Source organism: Rissa tridactyla, chromosome 2 (assembly GCF_028500815.1).
Source record: "Rissa tridactyla isolate bRisTri1 chromosome 2, bRisTri1.patW.cur.20221130, whole genome shotgun sequence".
Classification (NCBI taxonomy): domain Eukaryota; kingdom Metazoa; phylum Chordata; class Aves; order Charadriiformes; family Laridae; genus Rissa; species Rissa tridactyla.
The window spans coordinates 129,726,837-129,746,082 of NC_071467.1; positions in this window are offsets into that span (position 1 = coordinate 129,726,837).

Sequence of the window (19,246 nt, forward strand, 5' to 3'; positions counted from 1 at the left end):
GTCTAGTCTGAAACAACATTGCCCGCGGTACGTAGTTCACATACATTTAATACACTGAAGTACGTAATACTTGCCTCTTGGCTAGTGGTAGCTGGTTACAGAAACCTGTTGCACATTAGGTTTTATTAAAAGAGTCCTATGGGTCTGCATTCCTAGGAATTATAAAAGTCTCCATTTTCTGTTTTGTCTTTGAGAGGTGTAGGTGAAAAGGAAAGAAGTGCTCCCTTTCCAGCGCTGAATCAGAACAACGGCGCTGCTGGAGCGCATGGTGGTAGTGGAAGAGGCCAAAGACTTCTGTACAAACTGCAAGGAATTTTGTGAAGGCTAGTGCACTGAAACCCCCATTTTTCTGGTTCCCATTAAATCCTTGTCCTCACAGCTGCATCCAAGGTCACAGAAAGGGCAATGCAGCAGGGACAAAACTGTCCCCAAATTATTGTATAGGATGTGCCTTTCCTGGATTTTATTACCTATCAATTTAAGATTATTTGAAGTGTTTCAAATACAGAAAACTTGCCTCAAATATATTTGTAGCTAACCTGATATGTTTTACAAAACATAGCCATAAATAGAAGTTTATTTTCCATACATTCCGCCTGCATAACTATTTAAAAATTATGTTGTATACTGAAATTACATTTTTACTATCGACAAGTACATTTGAACCTGGATCAAACAATATAGGCATTTCTCCAGAAAAGGAGGACCTCTGCATCTGTCCTAGACTCGGGCTACTGGTGCAACATTCTCTGTGGTTCCTTGGTACCATGTTGCAAGCAACTGCAAGGCTTATTTTGGGTTTGGTCACAGGTTGGGAACATGTCTTTCAGGTCGATCTGGGGAGTACTTCCTGAGTGGCTGTGCTGAGCAACATAAATGCAGCCCCTGTCTGTCGTCTTTTTATTCCAGCACAGACAGCTGCTATACCTGGTATTTTTCTCCTACATCTTCTTCCCTTGCTCTGTCTTGTACAGCTGGACCCCAGCTCGTACCTTCAGCCTTGACAGCCTAAATGAGAAATTTTGCATCCTTCCATTTCTGGCCCTATCTCTTCTGCAGAAAGGCAAATTTCATTATGAGCCTATCATTTCTAAGATATTACAAATGTGTAGTCTAACAAGAGTACAAATGCATGGCAGGATAAACTTAACCTAAACCAGGAGGAAGCAGAATCTCTGTCCTCTACACCTACAAGCCATGACCATTAAAGACAGGAGAGATGTGAATGGCCTCTGGTGACCTGCCATAGGATCTGGTGGCTGAGTGATGTTTTGCAGTGAGAGAAAATTCATTTTGATACAGCTGTTTTTACTACAAACAGAAGAAAATTAAAACAAATTTTAAAAATGCATATTACTTAATAAGAGATTCCTCCCATTCATAACTTGTTCAATACTAGATGATAATTATTCTTAGCAAATATATCATTGACCATTTCTTCTTTAAAAATATCTTTCTACACTAGCACTGTCATCTCCAAGACTCCTCAAATTCCCACACAAGAAAATTTAAAATACCTAAAATAAATGAAACAATTGAAGAGGAGGTAAAGAGTGTCCCAAACAGAGGAAGAAGAACCAAATCTCCTATTTGGCACATTGTTACTGATTCTCAGTAGAACAGTCTGGGATGCTTCACTGGCATGTGTCAACATAAATACTTGCCAAAGAAAGTACTTATCGTAAGTACTTACACTTTTTGCCCCTACAGACAATATAAGAAAAAGATTAAAATCTTCAGTCCCTTACAGCATTTGTACCTTCGTATTTTGAATAAGAAGCACATGTAAATCTTTCCAGTCACCACTGAACATAAGCAAAAAATATTTAAGTAAAAAAAATTACTTTAAACTTTAGTGAAGGCTAAATACATCTGTCAGTAAATATGAATTGGTTTGTATTTATCATTATTTGTGCATGCATTTTTAAGACCTAACAAAAATACCTGTAGGTCGAAGCATTTGTGCATAATGTAAGAAATAGTTTTTGCATCAAAATGCGTGAAACTTAAAAGCTTAAGAGCAGAAATATAAAAAATGTTTCTTGCTTTTAGCATGCTGTTTGATTACACTTCTGAATAATTTTCAACACTTGAAAATTCTGTTACAATAGTAGTCTCAGCCATTGAGTTTGATGACTTTGTTAGCTCTGAATTCCACAATTAACAGACATTCCCGCATATGAAGAGATATTCCCATATATTTGTCTCCAAATATCCATCTTTTCTGTGTTATCTGTACAAGTTCTGTCCTTTCTGTAGAGAGTTAATAATAACTCAAAACTTTAATTTTGCTCTAATATATTTTAGTAAGAAATTCCTAAACGCGACTGAGTTGTTTGTTATTGAACAATGGAATGATGTTTACAAATGCAGTTTAGACTGCAATACTGAGGAAAGCTGTAGACAAATAATTAGTAGAGATGATTTCCCTAGAGGGGAATATTAGTGTTTACTTTTTTTCTGTGTTTTTAATCCAAATCCTAAACCCTTACTCCTGATCTCGTTGAGCAAGCTGTTTGCCGAGTTATTGGAAATGATGTCTAAGTACGTTCAGGCCCATAGTAAATAATTAATACCTAATGTCAATTCTTTCCACTAATTGTATTTCTTCTGCTTATTTCTGTTTGTGCTGTGGGATATCTTAAAAAAGTATCTCTTAGTAAAAAAGCTTTGGATTTTCTTCAGTGCTTGGTTCTGCCATTCATTTTCTGCATGACCTCTGTGAAAGTACTTAATCGCTCTTAATAGCATGAGTGGAACAAGAATGCATTCATTAATATTTGTGAGGCTGCCAGATACTATGCTGTTGCAAGCATTTACAGTACCTTAAAAAAATCATAATTGCACTATCCAGCTGGTTAATGTTTATCCAGTTACTGAACAGCTAAACAAAAAGCAGAGAGGCAGACCTACTGTTTGCTCTCCATCGGTATTGAATTTGAAAGGAATTTTTCCATGCTAAAGCTGTAGAATTAGTCAGTAGATGAAATACCATTACCAGGCCTCTGTAGAGAATAATAAGCTGAAAGCATGCCCAGTGCTAGTCTGCAATTAGGGTGAAAAGTGAAATATGGCAAGAATCAGAATACCATTTTCGAATCTCGCTTTCCAGAGTATAACCTTTTCATCCCCACCAGGGGGAGTGTACTTGAACATAGTAATTAGTGGGCACAAATAGTGTGCGTGAAGAGGATGGTTTCCTTTGCCACTTTCTTGAAATAGAAAGGGACTTTGTGATCTTTGCGAGCAATTTATTTTCCCCCTGAAATTCCTTTTGCTTCAGCTATCGCATTATGGCAAAGAAGCAGCACGAATGTTTTTCTACATCCTGGGCTTTGAACATATTTTGAACATTCCTTTTTTTAAGCACTGATGTCAAGTACAAGATCTAGCTCAGAGTTTACCTAGAACAGGACACTAAACAGCAAATTAAAGTCTCCTACATCATGTCATATATATTTATTAACATTGCACGTGCAGCTTTGGCATTAGCGTAGTCAGAGAGGTCCAAGTCTATATCTGTTCATCTTGGGTACAAGTGCCCAGGTCGTCCCTACTGCTCCTGATGGTAATTGAGGCATAACTGACTATTCTCAGCAAATTACTGTACTCTGCCTCTGGACTGCCCCTCTTCTCTTTTTTTCACCACCCATCAAACCTGAAATACTGTTCAACTCCGTAGTCCATGAAATCAAGCTTATATAGAGGGATCAGGTTAGACAGAGACTGGATTGAGAGCAGCCCTGAGGAGAAGGACTTGGGGGTGTTGGTGGATGAGGAGCTCAACATAAGCTGGCAATGTGTGCTCACACACCAGAAAGCCAACTGTATCCTGGGCTGCATCAAAAGAACCATGGCCAACAGGTCAAGGGAAGTGATTCTGCCCCTCTACTCCGCTCTCTTGAGACCCCACCTGGAGTACTGTGTCCAGCTTTGGAGCCCTCAGCACAGAAAGGACATGGCCCTGTTGGAACCGGTCTGGAGGAGGGCCACAAAGATGATCAGAGAGCTGGAGCACCTCTGCTATGAGGACAGGCTGAGAGAGTTGGGGTTGTTCAGCCGGGAGAAGAGAAGGCTCCAGGGAGACCTTATAGCAGCCTTCCAGTACCTAAAGGGGCCCTACAGGAAGGATCGGTAGGGCCCTCTTTATCAGGGAGTGTAGCGATAGGATGAGGGGTAATGGTTTTAAACTGAAAGAGGGGAGATTTAGTTTAGATACTAGGAAGATATTCTTTACTGTGAGGGTGGTGAGACACTGGAACAGGCTGGCCAGGGAGACTGTGGATGCCCCATCCCTGGAAGTGTTCAAGGCCAGGCTGGATGAGGCTTTGAGCAGCCTGGTCTAGTGGGAGGTGTCCCTGACCATGGCAGCAGCGTTGGAACTAGATGATCTTTAAGGTCCCTTCCAACCCAAACCATTCTATGTGATTCTATGATCAGTCTATGTTGTTGGATAGTAGGAGATGGGCAGGCAGCAGGTCTCATGATTTGTTTGCGTAAGCAAATTTGCAGCTTTAGCTAGTGGATATATTATTGTAAATTCTTCAGATTTTCTTTGAAATAATAATTTGTCCCTTTGTGTCTAAAGAAAGATATAGCCTCATTTGAAACCAAGATTTAAACATACTGTTATTAAGTGCCTATTCGGCTTTTCAGCACTTGAGAGCAAAACCTGAAATATTTTATGGTCTGCTGCATATAAAAAATATTCATGTAAGTCCTGTTGGAACAAATGGGCTCACACATATTCTTTACAAGTGGTGGTATCAACATTTTTACAGATGTTTAAAGGCATTTTCCTCTTTGAAATATGGTTGGTATCTCTCCCAGCCGATGAGAGCACTTAGAGTACTTCAGACTCATTGTAGGGATCTGAAGAAGGGAGTGCCCTCTGCTACACTGTATGCAGATGGGAGTTTCAATCAAATTGTTAAAGGGGAGAGATTACACTTGGAGGACTACCATCAAATTCACTGTCAGTATTCTCAGCAGCAGTTACTGATACTATCACTGGCTGGTTTTGTCCAAAGCACCGCTATTACTTTCAGTCATTCAATGAGATAAAATTCAATAATAATTTATTATCATGGACTACTTCGAAGTGGATAATTTCTTCTCAGTACATGTGAAGCAAACGGTACAGGTTATGGTGTGACACTCGGGTACTATTACTAGCCACAATAGGGCAGGGACGAAAAAGATTACACTGGATAACTTCAGGAGGAATGGCTGGTGAGGGGGAAATAAATGAGAATCATTGAGAGCACAACACACATCTTGTAAGGGGAAAAATAGTAGTCACAAACCAAGAGCAAGAATTTCCCAGCTGGGAATACAGCACCGGGAAGCTATTGCCACTGGCCCGGGCAGTTCATCGGAAAGGCACTGCCTCCGCGGAAGGGAGTGCGTCGCGGTGGTGAGGAGAGCAGGAGAAACAAGCCCGTTGAGTGCCAGAGTGCAGAAATGCTGTTGGACTGGAGTCTCAAAGGGATAGGACATCTCTAGGTAGCCTTGGGAGGAACTCGAGTGGTTTCCCTTGTGTTTATGTGGTTGGTGAAGGCACCAGGCTGGAGGCAGCTATTGGGAAGAAGATTGTTGGGAAAGGGAGGCAATCAGATAAGCAGATGGAGGGAAATAATACCTTCTGTTTGTGATATGTATTGTTTAGCTTCCTTACTCTGTAGTTGTATCCCTTTCAGACAGTACTTTCAAAGTACAGAGCTAGCAGAAAAATGGAAATGAGGAAATACAGCAAATATCTATGACCAAAAGTATTTCTGTCTCCCAATCTTGTGCTCACTCATGCCATAGAAAATGCAGGACGCAGGGACATCAGCATAGAAAAGTGCACTGCATGAGGTTTTTTTCCAAAAAACTCTTTAGAAAAGTCTTCAGAAAAGGTGTTCAAGGCCTCAAATGTGTGGCAGAAGCAGTGTAAATTTTACTGGAATTTTTATCTCGCTACATTTTTTTGCAGAATAAAACTTGACAACATATTGGCAATAAGCATCAAAAGGAGAGGACTGGATTCTCCTCACCATTCTCTATCTCCTGTAATCTTTTCTTTTATTTCCTTTCTCTTTTTTCTCTTTTTTTTTTTAATCTTTTTTTTTTCTATTTATGGCAAACTGACACGATAATTTCTGGGAGTTGGTGGTGTTCCCATAGAAACAGCCTTGATTTGATGATATCACTGCAGGTTGCTGCTGTTATTCTGCTATGTTCTAATTAAAATAAAATCTTCCTAGATAAATTGCATTTAAATCTTAAGAAATTTTTCTAGGTAATTGGGCTGGTATAATCTTCATTTTTCTTTTGACCATGTCTGTGTGGGGGCTAAAAGACTTACAATGATCAAGACACCATTCTTTTCAAAGCAATCTTTTTGTCTCAGTTCTCCAGTGTTCATAAAACCCAAGTGGGCTTTTATAGCTAATAATAGTAGTTATAAGTGGCTTTAAGTGATTTGTGGAATAAGAGCTGTAACTATTACATGCCACTGAGGAGCTGCTTCTTTTACTCAACGTTTAATACTTTGCAATAACAACTGTTGTTGTTTCAGCATCTCAATGCACTTTGTGTTATTATGACTTAAAGTGCTAATGAATTCTGCATCAAAAGCCAGATGTTTTAGTATCTGGGATAAAAGTCCCCAGAGAAGGAGTTCAATTGCCTTGCAGTAACTGTCCTGGAAGTGCTGCCAAAGGCATGGTGTGTCAAAACCACTCTTTTTCACCTTCGTGTTTGCATCCACCTTCCCTGCAGAGCCTAGAAAAGGCTTAATTGCCAACTCATCTTTTCTAAACACTGAGATGAAAACAACATTGTGGGGTTTTTTTAGTTGTGAAGTGAATGATGTTAGGGGATGGAAGGGCAGGCAGAATGGGGTTACTGAAGCAGCAGGACTGAGTTTGTGTGAGTTTGAGAGAGACCCAATGCAATTATTGGTGCAGACAAAGATGCCTCACCTTTGGCAAGTGAAAACTGCTGCTGTGGGGTTTGCTGCCATCCTGTTTGAGGAGGCAAAACACAAAGAATATCATCCAGCCCTCATTCTCTGATTTCTCCACCTCTGGCAATCGAACCCATGTGATCACAAGCATTAGTACTTCTTAGTAAAAGGCAACATGATTAACACCACAACTGTCATCTCTCCCTAGGAAAAATAAGATTATTAAGTCTTTTGCAGAGGAGATGGTAATTTATAAAAATGTAGAAGTCCCACAGGTGGAAAATCTAGGAACAGAATTTGGGGCAAGATCTTTTTTTCCACTTTCTCTATGGTAAACTTGCCATCAAATTCCCTTTCATTTAGTGCTGCTATTGTGCTTTGTCATTTGTTTTTGATCATATATTTATCAAGTCACTATGTTCATCCTCAGATAAACTCTCATAAATAAAGAAAATTTACCTGAACATCAGGTAAAATGGGCCAAAGCGGAACACATTCTTAGAAACTACTGGGAGATGGAATGCATCAAGGCAGAGATCACCTTTTTATTCTGAGGCTGGAATATGCTGTTTATCAGAGGGTCAGCGAAGGCTGATCCTAGATATTGCAACGGTAAAAAAAAAAAAAAAGAATATTTGTTCCCTTAGAAAGTATTGCACTACCCAGACCTGCCCAATCAGCTCATCTTGTAGGCATGGCATGCACTCCAGCTCAGAAGCTAAATGAATAAATAAACAGAACAAGCCCAGATGAAATAATTTCTAATTGAGTTTCCGAGGTTAGCAAAGCCACACTGTGCAGAAGAGCAGCCCAGCCCTAATCAGGCTGATTATTCTGGCGTTTAGCACGGGAGGGCTGCAGAACGGGAAAATCTTCCCCTGAAGCCGCCCAGGTTGCCCACAGCTCCCTTTCCCTCTAGAAATCCCTGCGACAGGGTGGGTGCCAAACTCCGCAGGTGCTCTGCAGCAATGAACCTCGTGCAGCACATTTCACCGGCCGAATCAGTCTCTGTACAAAGGGCAGAATGACCTTGCGGAAAACGAGCCACCATCACGTCGCTAGCAATCAGCCAACACCTCTGGGTTCTACTGGGCTGCCAAGTCTACCCCAGGCAACTACAGTCCCTAACAGTCCCTACCCCAGTCACTAACAAAACACGCTTTAAATGTTTCCAGGCAACAAAGTCACCATGTCTTCACTGGTTATGCCATTTGCTTTTTTACCCAGCAGGCAGATACTTGTCTGAACAGCTAATTTCTGCCTTTTCTTTGCCTTCTAGTACTCCCCGGCATATTGAATACCACCACCTTCTCCAGTTGGGGGACAGTTTTGGAGTCCCCATGAAAAAAGGAGGGATTTTGATGTAGAATTTGATGAAATCAGAGGTTTCACACCAAGTGGCTTTTACCACAGCTATTGCTTTTAATGTAGTTAGTGATCTGTCTTTGACATATCCTTTTCTCTACTCATTGTTGAGGCCATCTATGTTACAACAGATTGACCCTTTATTTCACTTCTTTCTAAGATTTCCAAGTTTTTAGTTTGTTATTTGAAGCAAAGACAGAAAAAAATCCTTTTGGTTTGACTAGAAAACTGTACTTTTTTAATTTACAGTTCATAAATATCCTGTGAATGAAACAAAACTCTTTTCCTTTTTGGAGGGTGGTACATTTCTTTGTGAGTTTTGATAAAAGTATATACAGTTTGGAATAAAATCAAATTTATTAGGCAAAAGTGTTGTGCTTACACCAGATTCAGCTTAAGGCATCTTAGCAGCATCAGCAAAAATGAATTTTGCCGCCTGGAGAAGAGGTCTGTGTTCTTCCTACCACAGGAAGAGGAAGGGAGGGAGGGGAAGGACAGAGCTATGATGAAGAGCAGCGAGGACAGTTCAGGAGAGCCAGACTTGCTGCTGCCAGAGGAATGGATGAGGATGACAACTGCTTATTCTGAAATGGTGCATTTGTGTCCTGAGCAACAGCCCTGACTGTGTTTTCAGGCTCCGGCTTTGACAATGCTGCCCGGGTAGCTGTCACTGTCTCTGCCGCTTGTAGTTGACCTGTGTACATAACCAGCTTTCACTTGGGGTACAGGAAGATGATGTTCAGATCCTTTCCTTGCCTGATTTGGAGCAAGGAATTATATTTATGTGGGATATTTTAGGAGAGTACCTTGGTCATTGACTCAGGGAGTGTTTGAACATCTGCTCTTGAAACTGTCCACTTTGGTTAACTCCAGTCATTAGAGCTGGCCCTGGCAGTCACAGACAAATGCCCTGCAGAGCACCACTGCTCGTTCTCTGGCCCGAAGAACATTTGAAGTCTATGAACAACTCCTGCACTAAAGACTGTGGGAAAACAGTCCTGTTGCCATGTCTGTGGCACTAAACCTAGTTCTTGGTTCCCAAAGCATGGAATCATTCTTGATTGTCACCAAAATTGCCATTTTTCCATTCTGTTTTTCAGCACATTCAGCACACAACTGAAATCTTCATTTAGTTTTACATTGTTTTAACTATAATATACTTTCACATCATCAACTCCCACTCTGATTGTAGCGTTTCCTTTTTATAAGTGACAGTACTGCAAGGTTCGGGTGTTCTAGAAATTTGAACTGAACTACAAAAGACAGAAGAAATGGATTTTCTTTATTTTTCTGAATCAAATTTTGTTTTCCTAGTTTTTAAAGTTCTACATGTTTTTATGGAACTGTGCCAATCTGATCCAATGTGTTTCTGCAACCTTGGGGCTCACACAGATGACTGAGGTATGAGGGCTTAAGAAGTTATTGCACATCAGCTAAGCCATAGCAACTGTCCTGTGTTCAGGCTTAGCCCACAGCAAATGCTATGTAATGTGAGTTATCTTAAGCCTCTTTCATGATGGACTTATCTCTCCTCTGTACTTTCCTGGGAGGCTGCTGGGTGTCGTTATTCCAGTTGCACTGATTTGTCTGTTTGGGGGCTCTATCCCCCTATTCTGTAAGTAATTAAATCACCTCCTCCTATACATTTAACCTTTAAAATCTTTCCTTTTTTACTTCACTTCATGTGGCTGCTGCTGCAGATATACCTTATCATGCTTTGCTCTTACATGGAAGTCTGTACTAAACATTACAGACTGGGTAGAGGAAGGTTTTCAGCACAGAAGAAGGAAAGAAGGGGAGTGAATGCAAACAAGCCTGTACACAAAAGCAGCGAATCCCTCTCTAGAGGAACGCCTGCTGTATAACAGGCCTCTCATCTTACCTGGCAGCTGCTGCACAAGACTCCGAAGGTGTGACCAAAAGTGATGGACAAAGAGGGAAATATAACGGGTGCAACCAAGAGCGCCCAACAGATGCAAGACCGAGGTGTGCAGCTACTGCTGGGGGGTGACCTCGGTGCAGTCCTTCTTTGGTTGTGGGGCAACTCTCAGAGACACTGCCAGGGCTGCAGGCCATGCATCAGGTGCATTTGTATTGCAAATGCTGGAGATGCAGACTCTGCAGCCAGGCATAGGTTAATGCCTGGAAAAAGGGCCTGGAAAACAGCAAGTCTAATTATGACGGTCTTGCAACTGAAGTAAAGAGGAGAGTGTGACTGCTAAAGGCTCAGATACCAGACAAATGAGCAGAATGTCTGTAGTCTATCCAGGGAATAAGAATGGTCTACAAAAATACCTGAGGTGCTACGTCTGCAGACCGGGACAAGTCCATTGAAAGAAACACAGCCTGACCTGAGCACCCATCATTGCTGAGCCCTGGAGCTTGTGTGCCTCCTCGGATTGGGTTAAGTATGTAACCATTTAGAAAGGGCATGATAAAAGATAATACCCAACAATATAGAATCATAGCATGGTTTAGGTTGGAAGGGACCTTAAAGATCATCTAGTTCCAACCCCCCTGCCATGAGCAGGGACACCTCCCACTAGACCAGGCTGCTCAAAGCCCCATCCAGCCTGGCCTTGAACACTTCCAGGGATGGGGCATCCACAACTTCTCTGGGCAACCTGTTCCAGTGTCTCACCACCCTCATAGTGAAAAATTTCTTCCTAATATCTAATCTAAATCTGCCCTCTTCTAGTTTGAAGCCATATGCTACGAGATGTTAGGAACTAAATAAACAGACACAAAAGAGAGTTGCAGCTTGAGGGCTATGGGATTCAGTTAGCTGGACAACTGACCACTGCTTGATTGACAGTAAGCCATTGCTGTTTGTTATCCTGTCTTAACAAAGTACGGCTAGTGATAAATCTGGTGTCAAGTTGAGCTCTGTGGCGGAGCAAGGCTGTGAGTGAATTTGGTTCCTGGAAAAAAATAGGATTTGAAATCAATTTAGGAGCAGCCAATTTTGGCTTAGCAGCTGCACCCTGGAGAGCCAGGAGCAGGAGCGAGGCATACCTTGGGGGAGCAGCCAGTGCAGGGGGGGCCTGGGGGAGGAATTCATTTGAGAGTGCTTTGTTCTTATGGCATGAAACACAACAGGTCTGAAACAAATAAACAGAACAGTTTTAGAACAAATGTCTTCTTGTCCACCTTTTTAGCCTTTGGGGCCTTGGCTTACTCTCCTAACACATAGAGGTGGAACTAATGCAATCCTGACGTCCACGCCTCACTGGAGTCCAAACTCAATCTTTTTTCCAAAAATGAGCTAAATATGGATCAAATGTGGATCGGATTTTTGCATCTCAGGCTCTTCCATGCAGTTAATAATTCTAGGAATATTCTTCCCTCATCGTTTGTGTAATGAAATGCAGCAGTTATTTAGTGGCCTACTGTGAAATGAAGAACGGGACCACCTGTCAATGGCTGGTGGAGCTGGGTGCTGCAAAATCGTCCTGCCAAGTCACCAGGAGGCTGCCACAATTTCAGAAGAGATTAGTGCAGTCACGGGACACCTACAAAATCTGCCTCAAATATCTGCAGTCAGGTGATTACTTTCTATATGAGGTTTTATCTCTCTGACAGATTGTTCATTGCAGCATTGGGTCCGTGAAGAGAAGACAGTTGGCCTATTTCACTATTTCATTACTTTAACATTAATGACATTTTATAAACACATTATAATGAAGAGAGTTGCACAGATTAAATGGAAACAACCAAACATTGCCTTAGACCCATAAGCAGATCTTTAAATTCTGAGACAGTTGCCAAAGTTGTGACTATTTTCATCATACTCTCCTACACAGAGAAATAAAATCTGTGCTAAACACGTTAAATATCTATTAATGTATATGAACATGTAAGAAGAAAAAGGGTTTGGTTTGACATAAATGTGGTTGTCATTACTGTAATAAAGTATACACACACCCAAACACAGGAGGATGCTGGTAGAGAAAGCTGATCCTCGTCTTCTGCTTCAGTCTCTCAACGTGGCTTAAGCTGACAAAAGGATTAATGACCTTGTCACATCACAGAGGTTAGAAGTCACAAACTGACACTGCTCCTATTGCAATAACTGTAGAAATAACAATAAAGGCAAGAGACTAAGAGGCCATTTTGATAGTGGTGTTCACAGCTATTCATTCATTAAACCAGTAGAAGTTTAAACACACCAGTTCATTGTTCAACCCCCCCGGCCAAATTTCATCTGCTTGAGGTAACCAGACTTGGCTGAACCGGAGTGCAAGCCCCTTGTGGGATGTGATACAGATCCCGTCTGTGCTGATTCACAGAGGCGTTTCGCAGCTCACAGCTACGATGCCGTAACTCTTCATCTCACGCTGCAGCAGCACATAGATTCTCGAGGTTTGTTTCCCCCAAGGTCCCTGGTTCGTTCCTCAATGTATCAGTCAAGGCAGCAGCCTGCACATGAGCTTCCACTGCAAAAAAGAAACTGCATGTAGGACCCTGATAAGATTGAGAAGATAGCCTAGTAAATACGATTAGACAACACCGTATCCTAGGCAGCCAACATCAGCAACTTTTGATGTATAAGTTGTCCATGTAGTGGACTGGGGCATTAACTTTGAAAAGTACCTTCACCAAGTAAAACCTTACAAGGAATTGCATTTGTGTGATCTGTTTGGAGGCATAATTATTACAAGCTGCACAAATCAGGCAGTTTAGTCCAGCAACAGCTACGTGAGGAGAGGACAGATAATACATTGCTATTGAGGTGCTTTGCATCTTTATTCCCTACTGCTGCCCAATTTACCTCTAGTTTTTGTACCGTTTAAGCTATATCATCTTAAAACCAAATGCAATTAACATGATAACCATCATGCTGCTAAAATAAGGTTGACCTAGTCCCTTGAGTTTAGAATATATTCCCAACCAGTGTTCATATTCCCTAAAGCCACTGTCATAATCCAATATAATCCTCATGGGTTTGTATGCACGCGTGAGCGGTGGAGCCTTTCATCTCCCACACTCCTTAGGACTGCATCTTGCCCACCACACGACAGATTTCAACTGCACCCTGTTCCTTTGAGCGACAGGAAGCAGGAAAATACAGGTCTGGCATTCCTCCCGGGCCTTAAACAAACACATACCTAGCTACGTGGCTTTATGAACATATTCCAGCTATGAGTAACGTTTGTATAATTGCATGCATGGTAAAGCATCGGGTATTTTATCACAGTATCTTCGGGACATGAATTGTACATTCCGTAACAGTGTGACTGTGACACCAATAGTGGCCACATCCTGAGCACAGTCTACTCTGATACCCATGGAGTGACTGACAGGAGCTGGAGCTTGCTTTCAGGTTTAACTTCCAATGCAATTGCCAGAAGTTGGACTTAAGCGTGCAATCTGTCTTGAAAGATAAAGTTATTTTACAAAGCAGCAGTCTTTATGCAAAATTTCCTTTGGGTCGGCTCCTGAGAGGCACTCGGTCCGTGCTGCTCACGAGGAAGCCTGTTGGTATCAGCAGTTTGGAGAACGGTCTTTTCTGAAACACAAGCCAAGGTTCCCCAACCAAGGTTGTCTGTGTTGAATCACTGGCTCAAAACAGGGTGCAGTATAGTTGCAGGAGGCTCTTTATCCCAGAGAATGAGAGGAAAATCATCTTGTGTATGTATGTGTTTTTCCGTCTTTGGAGCTGATTGCATTAGGTGATGTATGTGGTTGGTCACATCACAATGAATTACCAACTCGAACATTTCATGATGATAAGGTTCATGGATCACTGGAGACAGACTTTCTTTGTTTAAGTGCCCAGAAAGAAGTTGCTCTTTGGCATTTTTATTTTTCATTAAATAAATCATGTGAAACTAGAGACTTGTTCCCCACCTCGTGCGTGACATTTAAAAAAACCTGGGATAAACAGGAGAGGATTAATGATTATGTAAGCACTGAATTTTACAAAGGGGAGGATCCCAAATGCCCTCGCTTTTGTTAAGTGGCAGATCGCAGCCTGCAGAAGTTTTGGATGAAATTACTTCTCATGAAGTCCGGAAAAGTCCAGGGACACACCACAGTCCAGGAGCTGGCCACCACTGATGCTGGATTCTGTAGCTACACCTAAACCCAAATTTCCTGAACACCATGCTTTCCTTCTGCATCGTTGGCTTTTATGAGCAGTAAATAACATGAGACCAGAGAACACTCTCTGATTGCAGAGCCTTCCAATGATACTGTGGAACACAGTCAAACTGGTCTGAAAATACTGTTTAAAGATGACTTTGCTTTAAAGAAATTGCTAGTTGTAATCCCAAGCATTAAGATAATCTAAAAGTGATACAAAGGTAAGTCAGTTTTGCAGAAGAATCAATGATGCTGTGACTTCTGTCATAGAATATTGAAATTTTAATTTAATTGAAATTTTAAAATGGAAAGCAAATAAGAATGGATAATGTAATTGCAGAGTCATATTCAGTGGATTAAACACTTTGACCACTATGTAGATGTAGCATATGAAGTTCCTTTTCAAGGACTTTCAAATTGACAGTTTTCTTTTGTGAATCAAGAACTTTTAAGCGATAGCTTTTGGTAAGCTTGGTGTGGTAAATGGAAACAAAAAAGATGATTGCCCTACCACAGAATCACAGAATGGCTGAGGTTGGAAGGCACTTCTGGAAGTCATTGGGTCCAACTCACCCTGCTCAAGCAGGGTCACCTACAGCCAGTTGCTCAGGACCATGTCCAGGCAGCTTTTGAATGTCTCCAAGGAGGGAGACTCCACAACCGCTCTGGCCAACCTGTGCCCATGCTCAGTCACCCTCACAGTGAAGGCTGCGCTTGCTGGTTTTAAAGGTCCCTTCCAATCCAAACCATTTTTTGATTCTGTGGGAGTGTTCAGTCAGGTTCAGCAGGGCTTTGAGCAACCTGATCGAGTGAAAGCTTTCCCTGCCTATGGCAGGTGGGTTGGACTACATGGTCTTTCAAGGTCCCTTCCAACCCAAACCATTCTATGATATTATGCAAACTGTTTCCTGATGTTCAGATGGAGTCTCCTGTGTTTCAGTTTGTGACCATTGCTTCTGGTCCTGTCACTGGGCACCACTGAAAAGAGCTCCACCTTCTTTAAAGCCTCCATTCAGATACTTGTACACGTCAATGAGAAGTTCCGCCGAGCCTTCACTTCTCCAGGCTGAACAGTCTCGGCTCTCTCAGCCCTTCCTCACAGGAGAGGTGCTCCAGCCCAGGATACTGTTGGATTTGCTGCAAGGGCACACTGCTGGCTCATGTCCAACTTGTTGTCCAGGACCCCCTATGAGTAATCCTGGTTCCACTGCAATCATGCAGCTTACAAGTAACATTTGTTAGTCCAGAAAATTTGCGACTAAATAATAGTATGCTAATTTTTAAGAGACTTAGCTACTTGAATCCCAGCCAGCTAAAGAAGTAGATGTGCTAATGCAATCATTTCTATTGAGTTTTCTGAATGGTGGTAAGTCAGAGTTGTACAGCCTGGGTGGTTCTTGCCCTCATAATAACCAATGTCTATAGTCCAAATAAGTTACCTACTTAGGGCTGTTTCTTTTACAGCAAAGCATGGTAGTGACAGCTATGTCATCTATATTTCAAATGCTTTACCTCCTTGATTAAGGAGGTACCCCCAAAAATAAAAAAATAATTTGATTGCATGATCCTTAATATTTGCTTTGCATGTGTTATTATGGCGATATTTTGATCTGCAGCGTCATTTCCAAGCACTTCTATACATGCTGCTTCTGCTACAGGAGCTGAAAAATGGCATTAATCCTCTTTTACCACTGGGTGGCGATCTCTTAAAAATTATGAACGCTAAAAACCTCTTGCCCGATCTTTTAATTTCGGTATAACTAAAGGAAAACTCAGAGATAAGACTTTAATACTTCTGAATAGCAGTGGTAAAGTCAGTCTAAAGGAAAAAAATATCCAAAAGTCTGCTTTCTAAGCATAAGACATCCCAGCACATCTGGCTACGTTGAAAACAATACCATCATTTTATAATGTCACCTGTGCCGAAGTATTCAAGTGCCGCAGAGTTTCTTATGACTTCTCAGAAGCAGCAAAGGGCTTTCTACACATCCAGATGTAACTCACAGCTTTAAAAAAATGTTTTAGGTGTAAATCCTCTCTGACTGACAGGCATTTTGAAGTGAATCGTGTTTTCAATCACTGACTGGGATTTTACTGATCTGGACACATTTACACATAAGTAAAACTTTTCTGCTTGCAGCCTGAAGGGACTTTGTCATGTCAGCAAGTCCCAAATATATACCTATTTAGTATAAGAATTTATAAAGATTTAGAAACACCTAAATGAAATCAAGCTCTCTAGGAGTGCAATGCCACATTAGCTAATCTGCCTTTGAATTCGCCCATCCTTTTATAGAGTTTTTCAAATTTTATAATACTGAGAGTGGTCTGTGACCATCCTTTTACAAAACAGTGCTGCTTCCTAAAGCCAAAACCTTTCCAATTTTTACCGTACGTTCAGTACATGTAATGCTTCTTATTTACCATCCTTCTCTACATTGAACAGTCACAGTGGAGTAGCTGGTTAAAATACATGTTTCTTCTCATTCTTTGATTATTGACCAGATTAGGAAGCCACCAGGAAGCCTTTCCCTCCAAAAATGGCATATCGAGTGCAGTTCTGCAGATACACTCATTCCTTTATCATGCCCTCAGATATGAAAGTGGAGGAGGCAATATGTGAGCAACAAGACAGACAAAAATAGAGAAACTTTTTTGAGAAACCTAGCAATTAGTGTTTTCAATATACCGAGTGTATCTATTGTCCCCAGGCAGAATTTCTAAATGGATTTATCACGTAGCCTTAAAATGCCACTGTCTGTATACAAGCATTGCTGAATACTCCAAGTTCTTTTAACTGGTTGAACTAGCAGGTTTGTCAAATAAGAGTTAGGTATAGGTTAGATACAAAACTAGCAGCCAGTCTTGCATCCCTAGAGAAGAAATCTCCCAGGTTTGAGGAGCTTTACAAAAGCGATACCTTACAGATGCGTGCATTATTGCGCTGCCTCTATTTGAAAAGGTACTTGTAGTTTAAGGATAATTTGATTAATGTTGAGATATGATTGAAAATGTCTTTTATATATAGCTATACTTCTGTTAAAGTTTTTAACAGCTGTTTAAAAACTCCAGCGATAATGAGCTCCACATTTGGCCCAGATGGCACCGCAGTCCTGCAGCAAAAAATTTAGATTTAGTATAAGGTGATCACTACTTTTTCCCAATCCAATCAGGAGCCACGAGGCATGCTTATTTCCTTTGGACGACAATTAAATATAGAGATGTTGTTTTCAGTGAATGAGATAAATAGGTTGAGCCTGGACTCTGGCAACTGCAAACAAAAGCACATGAGCAAAGGTTGGCACCACACCCGGCTACCCTTAGCTCCTTTATTTTCATTTACTCAGTTTAGCTACAGCTGAACAGCTTGTGATAGGCCTTCTCGCAGTCGCAGCACATGCTGGAGAGGTTAACAGGATCAAAGGGTCTTTGGATCTCCCCAGTCTTTCATCTGTTGCTTATCCTAACGAGATAAGAAAATAAGTGCCATAATTTTTGGAGTTCATAAGACAGTGTTCAAAGTATGAAACCATAAAAAAGCAGTATCGTGGAAGGGAATAAAAAGTTCTTCGCTTAGCTACAAGACTTGAGGAGTGCAGTGTCTCTACTGGAGCACAGTTTCCAAAATGTTTGTCCATATGTAACATGTTATTACGGTAGCAGTCACTCCTGCCCTGCATCTCACGGACTGACTGACTTCTTCGTTGCTGGCTTTTGGATTTCAGCAGGAAACTTAACCCTCTGGATGCCGTGGAAACACATAATCGCCCTTCTGAGCAATCGCTTGGCTTGCAGCCAAGACATTCTTGCCTTGGCTGAGTAAAATGGAAAGGAATTATGGCCACAATAAAGCATTCGGCTTACTAATTGCTATTTAATTGCTGTTCAGCATTTCCAATGCATTAACTAGCAATGACGGTGTTACATAAACACTCGAAAGCACAAGCCGACTCTTTAGGACGCAGGGAAAAGCACAGCATGTCTGAGTGTGCATTTGTGTGTGTGTGTGTGTGTTCATGTGCGTGTTTGGAGGCGCTGGACATGAAAAGGCTTCTCTTCCCTGCTCTGCATGACACACAGCCATGAAGCGTATGGATGTCCCCACCAAAGGAATAGCCACTGAGTCTGGGGGATTCTTACCTACAGACTTAATGTCCCCAGAGGATGTATACACTTTCAAATACCAGAGCTCTCAGGCCCAAAAAATGGGCCTCCATTTTTTTAAGTGAAACTCCTGTGTTTTTGCTTCCTCCCCCACCCAGGAACACCCCTCTCAAAATGTTGTGCTTCATTAGAAATGCAGTCTGAAAATGCAGGATGAAAAAATAAAACTAAAACAAAAGCAGAGAAGAATCATTGCCTCTTCTGTACATGGGGAGAAGAAGAAAGGCAGGGAATAAATTCAAACCTAAAGAGATTCGATATTTTTAGGAATAGCTGTCAACAAAAACCAGTTCCCTTCAGCTCTGGAAGAATGCTCAATTTTTCATGAAAAATCCTTCGTGTCACTGCATGGCTGCTGTGTGCCAGCCTGTCTACTTGCACAGGACAGACCCGGAGCAGTTATAATCTCAGGCTGGGTTAAAGACAGTAGTAATGCCCTGGGAATGTGTGGGATGTGCTGGGCTGGGGGCAAGCTGGTGCGAGGCCTCCCTGTGCCCCCGGCCCCTCTGTCCCCATCCCCTTGCACAGGGAGAGCTGGGGGAGGTGATGGGACTACGACCATAAGGCACCCTGCAGCATATATCCAAAGCCTGGATACAGTCAGCGTGATGCGACGAGCGAAGTGCGGTTGTGGTTACAGAGAGCTGAGCCGTCGTTGATGTGTTGCATTTCAAATACTTT